Source organism: Aquarana catesbeiana, linkage group LG03, assembly GCF_042186555.1.
Source record: "Aquarana catesbeiana isolate 2022-GZ linkage group LG03, ASM4218655v1, whole genome shotgun sequence".
In the NCBI taxonomy this organism is placed as follows: domain Eukaryota; kingdom Metazoa; phylum Chordata; class Amphibia; order Anura; family Ranidae; genus Aquarana; species Aquarana catesbeiana.
The window spans coordinates 129,199,400-129,209,996 of record NC_133326.1 but is presented as its reverse complement, the minus strand read 5'-3'; positions in this window follow the sequence as shown (position 1 = coordinate 129,209,996).

The following is a 10,597-nucleotide window of genomic DNA, read 5'->3' as shown; positions in this document are numbered from 1 at the left end:
GTAATATCTACTTTTCAAGGTAGAAAATCTTCATTTTCAGTTTGTAGCTCTGCTTTTCGGTCTAGCTATTGCACCTTGAATGTTTACAAAGGTTCTGGCTCCTCCTCTAGCCAGATTAAGGGCCCAAGGTATAACGATTATAGTTTACCTAGACAATCTGCTCTTGATAGACCAGTCGGTAGCCCGCTTAGACTAAAGTATGGTCACCACATTCAACTACCTGGAATACCTAGGTTGGATTCTCAACCTAGAGAAATCTTCCTTAATACCATGTACAGTAGAAGGCTAGAATACTTGGGTCTGATCATAGATATACCCAGAAAAGGGTATTCTTGCCCCAGGCAAAGATCAGCACCATAAAGGAACTGATTCAGGTGGTCGAAGCAAGATGAATCCTTCTATTCAGCTTTGTACGAGGTTGTTGGGAAAGATGGTGGCTTCATTCAAGGCTGTTCCTTATGCTCAGTTTCATTCGAGACTGCTGCAAAACAGTATCTTATCGGCTTGGAATAAGAAAGTCCAAGCTCTAGATTTCCCAATGTGTCTGACTATAAAGGTGCGCTGGAGCCTCAGTTTATGGTTAATAACCAAAAATCTGCAGAGGGGAAAAACCTTCCTACAGTTACCTAGGAAGTGGTAACAACATATGCCAACCTTTTTTAGGTTGTGGAGCAGTCCTGGAAGAGGCAACAGTCCAAGAGAAGTGGTCCAGATCAGAAATGACCTTGCCCATTAACATTCTAGAGATTCGGGCAGAGCACTTGGCCCTGAGGGCCTGAACGTTCAGTTGACAAAATTGTCCTGTCAGGATACAATCCGAGAATGCCACAGCAATGGCCTATATCAATCACCAAGGGGGCACAAGAAGTTGTGCGGCCCAGAGAGAGGTGAATCAGATCCTATCTTGGGCAGAAAACAATGTACTTTGCCTATCGGCAGTCTTCATTCTAGGAATAGAAAATTGGCAGGCGGACTACTTGAGTCGCCAGCAGTTGTTCCCGGGAGAATGGTTCCTTCATATCTTCCTGTCAATATGTCAAAGATGGGGGATCCCAGACGTAGATTTATTTGCGTCCAGGTTCGACAAAGAAGTCGACAACTTTGTGTCAAGAACAAAGGATCCGCTAGCATGCAGAACAGATGCCTTGGTGTTCCCGTGGAATCAGTTTTCACTGATTTATGCATTCCTTCCTGTCGGGAAGTTGGTGATTCTTGTGGCCCCAGCGTGGCCCAGGAGATCTTGGTATGCAGAGATCGTAAAGATGGCAGTAGGGGACCCATGGACCCTACCACCACGGCCAGACCTTCTCACGCAAGGTCCGGTATTCCATCCTACCTTACAAACGCGAAATTTAACGGTTTGGCTATTAAGACCCACATTCTGAAGAAGCGTGGGCTGTCAGGTTCAGTTGTGTCTACTCTGGTTAATGCAAGGAAGCCGGCCTCCAGAGTCATATGTTATAGAGTTTGGAAGGCATATGTCTGCTGGTGTGAATCCAGGGGTTGGCACCCCAGGAAGTATGTCATAGGTAGAATCCTTGACTTTCTACAGATGGGATTAGAAATTAAGCTGGCCTTCATTTGGGATTGTTCAAGCTTATGGTTTAAATAGGAAAGTTCCACCTTCTCATATTAAAGCGCACTCCACCAGGGCTGTTAGTACTTCCTGGGCAGTGCATCACCAAGCCTCCATGGCTCAAATCTGCAAGGCTGCAACTTGGCCTTCAGTCCATACATTTACCAGATTCTATCAAGTAGATGTAAAAGGTCATGAGGATATCGCCTTTGGGCGCAGTGTGCTCCAGGCAGCAGTATAAGTCCTCTGGTCTCATGGTGCCCTACTTTTGTTGTGTCTCCCTCCCTTCAGTTAGCATTGCTATGGGACTATTGCTATGAGTAACTACTATGGCTCTGTGTCCCGTGATGTACGATAAGAAAATAGGATTTTTATAACAGCTTACCTGTAAAATCCTTTTCTTTGAAGTACATTACGGGACACAGAGATCCCTCCCTTATTTCTGGTATACAGGTGTATTGCTTTGCTACAAAAACTGAGGTACTCCCAGTAGTGGGAGGGGTTATATAGGGAGTGGACTTCCTGTCTTAGGGTGTGCCAGTGTCCATCACCTGAAGGTGGCCTATAACCCACATAGTAACTACTATGGCTCTCTGTCCTGTGATGTACTTCAAAGAAAAGGATTTTACAGGCAACCTGTTATAAAAATCCCATTTTTATTAGGTGCTAAGAAAGTAATACCCACCTGTTGGTTATCCTCTAATCCTCCTACACAATTCCAACTGTTACAGACCATAGCTTACATACGCAGAATGGAACAATGGACAGCAGTGATTCGCGACTTTTTATCCCACTTTTCAAACGGTATGGGATCTGTGGGATAGTTCTCAATTTAACTCAGAAACAATTTCCCACACCCCTGATTAAACACCCTCCTTATTAGATTACTCTCGTGCTTTTCCCTATTTCACCCCATATGACAGCTGTTTTGTCAAAACCCATGGTGTTCCCCTCTCCTCTTCTTTTTTTTCTTGATGTTTCTTAAATGTCATTTATAGTTCCTTATTATGTTGTAACTCATTGGCCTGAGGATGGAGCCACAATAGGGTTATGAGATATTCCCCTTGCACACGTAATCGGCTCCACGGGCCTATAATCCCAATTCCCAACTTTTGCACTTTTTATAAATGATACATGCTCCTTTTACTTAATTTATTGTGCTGTTACATGTATGTCTTTATTTGATACGATCTGCTTTTTGGCTATGATCCTCTGACTGTTCTTTGTATTGTTTTGGAAAACCCAATAAATATACAATTATAAAAAAAAAAAAGGAATGTAGACTGATTTTCAGTCTATTTTCTCTTTTTATTATGGTCATGGGTAAAATGTAAAATATATTGTCTTATCGCTCTAAATGATACATTTGCAGGAGAGCGCGTTCTGGTGAAAAACAATAGACATACTGGCTTGATCACCAGGTGAAAATAAAAGAAGGAAAGCCTAAAAAAAAAAAAAAAAAAACATATGCAGCCACCACATCTAAGAATTGGAAAATAAATGTTCGCTTTTGGGTTTAATATAAGTTTATTGTAATTATCTGTTCTGATAAAGCATGTGCAATTATACGAAAATTTTAATATTGTATAGGCTTATGTGAATGTACAAACAATAACTAGCAAGGAATGTCAGAAATGTTAAAGTGAATGTGAACGCTATGAACTTTGTGGTCCATTTAATATACATTTGAAAGCATTTTGTTATATCTGTTCAATAGATGCACTATAGGCACCTCTCCCCTATGGTATGGAGATGAGTAGAGAGAAAAACGCTCTGTAGTCCAAACACACTTCCTGCCCTAGAGTGATGACATGACTCTTTTATAGATACAGTATGATAACCCTTGGACAGAAAGTGTTACTGCAGGATCACCAGATGAACATGCAGGAATATAGACTGAAAACATATATATATTTTTTTTCTTGGGTTTAGAGACACTTTAATGTCTGAAGTATGAATTGTTTTGAACTATCCATAGATTAAAGATGTTTTCAATGTTTATATCTTTATAATATAATGTAATTTCATAAATGAAATGGCTTCTAGGTCTCATTTTACAAATTGTAAAAGAATGTTCTGACAAAAAAGTGATGCCAATACCATTGGAGTCTAAGATGAATATAATGCTCCTATAGAACCTGATATATATCAGCTCCTCTGTATTCACTTTTAAGGCCTAATGCACACTGGGCAAACACCTTTTCTCCTGGCAGTGGAAAAGCAGCGTTAAAAACATGCCTAAAGCTACATTTTGCAAATGCATTTGGGCGCATCAAGCTATTGGGCGTTCATTTATTCAATTGGCCAGAATTTATTCAGGCCATTAAAATGAATGAACGCTCAAGTGCTAGCTAGCGTTTAGGAGCTATTAGATGTGTTTATAGGCCTTTAGGCACGGCAAGCTTTTTTTCTGCTCAAATGCTTCTGAACACATAAGTGATGGGGTTCCTGCGAGACGAATCCGGCCTGCCATGCCTTGTTGTGTGGCCCTTGCACCTAGTTTTGCAGCCAGAAGATGGCGGAACTCCATTCTGCCACCTCCGGCTCTCACTCCGCTCCTCGCTGTTACGAGATTCACCTTTCAGCAGGACAACTCTAAACATACAGCTAGAGCTACAATAGAATGGTTTAGATCAAAGCATATTCATGTGTTAGATTGGCCCAGTCAAAGTCCAGACCTAAATCCAAAGGAGAATCTGTGGCAAGACTTGAAAATTGCTGTTTACAGACGCTCTCTATCCAATCTGACAGAGCTTGAGCTATTTTGCAAAGAAGAATGGGCCAAAATTTCACTCTCCAGATGTGCAAAGCTGGTTGAGACATACTTAAAAAGACTTGCAGCTGTAATTGCAGCGAAAGGTGATTCTACAAAGTAATGATTCCAATTATCATTTTCCTTCCACTTCACAATTATGTGCCACTTTGTGTTGTTCTATCACATAGAATCCCAATAAAATACATTTACTTTTTTTGGTGTAACATGACAAAATGTGGAAAATTTCAAGGGGTATGAATACTTTTTCAAGGCACTGTAAGTCCTGGCTTGTCACGATATCCCCTTCCTCTTCCTCTCGGACCATCAGGGATCTGTTATGAGAGAACAGGCAGCAGCCCCACTCTCCTCTGGGTGAGGCCACCACTGCCATTGGCTCAGGTAGTGAGAGAACAGGCAGCATGTCACGCTCAGTGCTGCACCCAATCACTTGATCAATAAAAACGTGGAGTCTGCTGTCAAGCTTAATGTGTAGTTCATTGTATAGGGTGGTTCTTGTAGTTCTCCCATTCACAGAACTCTTTTGTTTTGAAATTGTGACAGCGGGTGCAGGGAGAGGATCCCTGGCCTGCTGTCACAACGGGGGATCAGGGGAGGTGTGGGGCATGTTACACTCTAAATATGGGTGTAACATGTTTGTAACATGTTACAAAAGGTGAACTTATCTGTTAACAGCTAATGCGTTTTACTTGCCATTATCAGTACAAATGAGTTTTAAAAAAAAGCGTTATGACTACAGTGCGCTATTGATCATTGGCACGTTGAATGTGTAATGCTTTTAAAAATGGCACCTGATGTGGAAAAGGTTGCTGACCCCTGACATACACTATCAATCCCTGGTAGAGGAGGCACTGAGTTCCACACATCCTGCCTAGGAAGGCTGATCCCATGGGTGTCCGCAGAACTCCCATGGGTGTCCGCAGAACTTTTTACAGGTGGGAGGCATCATTTTAAAGTCACCTATGCTCTGCCCCTTTTCAACAATGTCATGAAGGTGAGGGGCTTAGTCATCATATAAAGCGTAGGCATGCAAAGGTTAATAGAAGGATCAAGCTGCCATTGTCTGATTAGCAATTTCTAATCTGTTTTTAACCCCTGCCCCGCCCCTAAACACGCCCTCGTAAATTATCTCATGAAGTTACACTGTTAAATGTTATATGCAGAATTAAGTTACAAAAATTAATATTAACAACAACTTTAACAATATTAACATAAAGCATATCAGTGCAGCCCCATCAGTACAGCTTATCAGTTCTGCCTCATCAGTGACCATCAGTGCAGCCAACAGTGGCCATCAGTGCTGCCCATCAGTGCAGCCTATCAGTGCCCATCAGAGCAGTCTACCATTGCCCATCAATGCAGTCTACCATTGCCCATCAGTGCAGTCTACCATTGCCCATCAGTGCAGTCTACCAGTGCAGCCTATCAGTGCCCACCAGTGCAGCCTATCATTGACCATCAGTACTGCATATCAGTATCCATCAATGCAGCCTATCATTGCCCATATGTACAGCCTCATCACTGCCCAGAAATGTATCAGGGAGGAATCGTTAGGATCTATCGGCCGGATGACACAGAACGGGGTTCTCCTGCTGCGACGTGGCTTGTATATGAATAGCCACCGCTGTCAAATGAAGTCCCGCCTCCTAGACCGGCTACTCTAATAGACAGCACACTAGTCCAATACCGGTCCAAGAGGCGGGACTTTGTTTAACAGCGGCCGGCTAATCATATACAAGCCACGTCTCAGCAGGAGATCCCTGCTCTGTGTCATCTGGCTGCCCAATCCTACTGACAGTTTCCTGGCTGATCGTTTCTGGCAGAAGCAGTGTGGCCTTTTGTACAGGACATCAGAGTGGCCTGGAGCAGGGAGCCCCCCTTCCGGGCCGTTCCGATGGTCGCATCACTTCTGCCAGAAGCGATCAGCCAGTAAACTGTCAGCCCAGTCTGCCCCTGCTTCACACTCGCCCTCCGCTAATTTCCACTGGCCAAATGTGAGCAGGCGAGTGGAAATTTTGAGGGCTGCGTGTGCGGACACCTTGCTCCGGGAGGAGGGGGGCACTTGCCACCACCATGTGGATGCCCATGATCCCACACTATACATACATCCATATCACCTCCATATACTGGCGCCCAGTACAGCTGATGATTTTCACTATATGATCATTAACCCTATACAGATTACTTTGCTGGATCACAGCAGAGAGGGGTTTACCAGTGATCCTCCCTCCTTTTCCAACTCCCCTGTCTACCCCTCTGGTAGTCAGACTCCCACACAATAGGAACTTTAACACAGTAAGTCAAAAGGAAAGGGAAGAGTTTTTATTTGCAGGAGAGATCAGGCCACAGGGAGCAGCCAAGGAACCTTGCACCGACACCTGACCACAGACTGGGAACAGTTTGCAGCAGTCGGGGACATATCCAGGAGGCCTAAGGCTGCTTAGGCAACCACACCTTAGGGTGTTAGGTTGCGAGAAGTGTGTGGGGGGCTTACAATGCCCCTTCACCTTGAGTAGACAAAAATCCTTGCACCGGCCCCTGTACATAGCACAGCCCAGATACAAGCAGCCCTTTGAGGGCAACCCTACTACAGATGCAGCCTGCAATTAGGAGTTTGACACCCCTGCTCTAAATGCTCCTCTTCTAATACGCTTGTAAATGCCTATGTGTGCATGGACACACAGGCTATCTGAGAGGGGCTTTTAGAAACTGGAAAAAAAAAGTAAAACCGCCTGTAAAAGCATGCAGCCTTAGAGGGAGAACTGTTATGCAGATATTCTTTGAAACAGTGCAAGCATCTCCTATGTACTCAATAATACAGGGCTCTCTAGTTGAAGCTGATACTTTTGTTGGACTAACAGCAATTATCATCTTACTAAGCTCTATAATAGAGACATGTGCGGTCAGTTTGATTCTGAATCGAAATTAGGACACATTTTTCATTATTCGGAAATTCGGATGTATCCAAATTTCCGAATGACTATAGTAACGAATTTAAACTAATCTGAAATAACAAATGCAACTTCAGAGGAAATTCAAATTTGAATAGTTTTCTAATATAATTCAAATTTCAGAAGAGAATAAAATAGAATAGAAAATAAAGGAACAGAAAAGAATAGAATAGAATAGAATAAAACAGAACAAAATAGAAGAGAAAATAAAAAGAACAGAATAAAAAAGAATTACTAAAGGAATATAATATATTAGAATAGAATAGAATAAAAAAAAGAATAGAATAGAATGGAATATAACCATCTTCTGAAATTCTAATTTCAAATAGAATAAAATTGAATAGAATAGAATAAAAAATAGAATAGGAAAGTATAGAAAAAAACAATAGAATATATCCTTTTTCCGAAATTCGAATTCGAATAGAAAAGAATAGATTAGCATAGAAAATAGAACATAAAATAATAGAATATAAAAGAATAAAATAGTAAAAAACAACAGAATAGAAGAGAATAGAATAGAATATAACCATTTCCCAAAGTTTGAATAGAATATAAAATAACAGAATAGAAAAGAATAGAAAAAAACAATAGAATAAAATAGAAAGAATATAACCATCTTCTGAAATTTGAATTTAGAATAAAATAATAGGATAGAAAAGAATAGAATAGAAAAAATAGAACAATTATTATCCCAAAACACCCTGTTGCTTCAATTTATACTCAATAGGGATGAGGAGTCAGATACTATATTGTCACCCAATTGCTACTCAAGCTAATAACAATATAACCATCTTCTAAAATTTGAATTTTGAATAGAATAAATTAGATTTTGAATGGTATTTGAATGGATTTTTCCAAATTTGAGTTTAATTTTAATTAATTGAATTTAACTAAATTGAATTTAATTTAGCGAGTGAATCGGGGGGCTTCAGTAACCAAAACTACAGTGTTTATCCTCATGACACAACACAGGAAGCACCTCCATGGTTAACAGAGGATGGAATTAAAATTAGACTTGAGAAACTTAAAGGGGTTGTAAAGTTATTTTTTTTTTTTTTTTAAATAACAAACATGTTATACTTACCTGGTCTTCTGGGGTCCCTCGGCGGCTGTTTCAGCTCCTCCCCGCAAGCATTTACCACCTTCATGCGAGCTCCCTCGCACGGTGGTGAGTGCTTGCGGGCGCGCTCCCGTGATACAGCCGGCGGCTATAGCCGCTCGCTGTATCACTCGGCCCCGCCCCCCGGCGCGCCGCGTCATCGGATGTGATTGACAGCAGCGCGAGCCAATGGCTGCGCTGCTTTCAATCCATCCACTGCAGCCAATCAGCGACCAGGCTGAGCTGCAATGAAGCTGACGAGGACGAGGAGCGAAGATTCGAGGCGTCAGGTAAGTAAAACGGGGGGCCTGGGGGCGGCGGTACTGTCAAAAGTTTTTTCACCTTAATGCATAGAATGCATTAAGGTGAAAAAATTTTTACCTTTACAACCCCTTTAACATTAATAAATCACCGGGACCAGATGGCTTGCATCCGAGGGTACTTAGGGAACTCAGTCAGGTGATTGCCAGACCGTTGTTCCTAATTTTTACAGTCTATTGACTGGAATGGTACCAGCTGATTGGAGAAAAGCCAATGTAGCACCAATATTTAAAAAGGGCCCAAAAAACATCCCTGGGAATTACAGACCAGTTAGCCTAACATCAATAATATGTAAACTCTTGGAGGGGATGATAAGGGACTATATACAAGATTTTAGTAATAAGAATGATATCATTAGCAGTAATCAGCATGGATTCATGAAGAATCGTTCTTGTCAAACCAATCTATTAACCTTCTATGAGGAGGTGAGTTGCCATCTAGATAAAGGAAGGCCCGTAGACGTGGTGTATCTGGATTTTGCAAAAGCATTTGACACAGTTCCCCATAAATGTTTACTGTACAAAATAAGGTCAGTTGGCATGGACCATAGGGTGAGTACATGGATTGAAAACTGGCTACAAGGGTGAGTTCAGAGGGTGGCGATAAATGGGGAGTATTCGGAATGGTCAGGGGTGGGTAGTGGGGTTCCCCAGGGTTCTGTGCTGGGACCAATCCTGTTTAATTTGTTTATAAACAACCTGGAGGATGGGGTAAACAGTTCAATCTCTGTATTTGCAGACGATACTAAGCTAAGCAGGGCAATAACTTCTCCGCAGAATGTGGAAACCTTGCAAAAAGACCTGAACAAATTAATGGGGTGGGCGACTACATGGCAAATGAGGTTCAATGTAGAAAAATGTAAAATAATGCATTTGGGTGGCAAAAATATGAATGCAATCTATACACTGGGGGGAGAACCTCTGGGGGAATCTAGGATGGAAAAGGACCTGGGGGTCCTAGTAGATGATAGGCTCAGCAATGGCATGCAATGCCAAGCTGCTGCTAATAAAGCAAACAGAATATTGGCATGCATTAAAAGGGGGATCAACTCCAGAGATAAAACGATAATTCTCCCGCTCTACAAGACTCTGGTCCGGCCGCACCTGGAGTATGCTGTCCAGTTCTGGGCACCAGTCCTCAGGAGGGATGTACTGGAAATGGAGCGAGTACAAAGAAGGGCAACAAAGCTAATAAATGGTCTGGAGGATCTTAGTTATGAGGAAAGGTTGCGAGCACTGAACTTATTCTCTCTGGAGAAGAGACGCTTGAGAGGGGATATGATTTCAATTTACAAATACTGTACTGGTGACCCCACAATAGGGATAAAACTTTTTCGCAGAAGAGAGTTTAATAAGACTCGTGGCCACTCATTACAATTAGAAGAAAAGAGGTTTAACCTTAAACTACGTAGAGGGTTCTTTACTGTAAGAGCGGCAAGGATGTGGAATTCCCTTCCACAGGCGGTGGTCTCAGCGGGGAGCATTGATAGCTTCAAGAAACTATTAGATAATCACCTGAATGACCGCAACATACAGGGATATGTAATGTAATACTGACACATAATCACACACATAGGTTGGACTTGATGGACTTGTGTCTTTTTTCAACCTCACCTACTATGTAACTATGTAACTAAGGCCACTTTCACACTGAGGCACTTTGTAGGTGTTTTATCGCTAAAAATAGCGCCTGCAAAGTGCCTGTAAAGAGCCTCTCCTGTCATTCAAGTGTGAAAGCCCGAGTGATTTCACATTGGAGCGGTGCGCTTCAGGGACGTTAGGGCTACTTTCACACTGAAGTGGCGGACGCGTCAGCAGTAAAGTGCCGCTAGTTTTAGTGGCACTTTATGGTTGTTTTAGCGTCACTTTTCGGCTTTT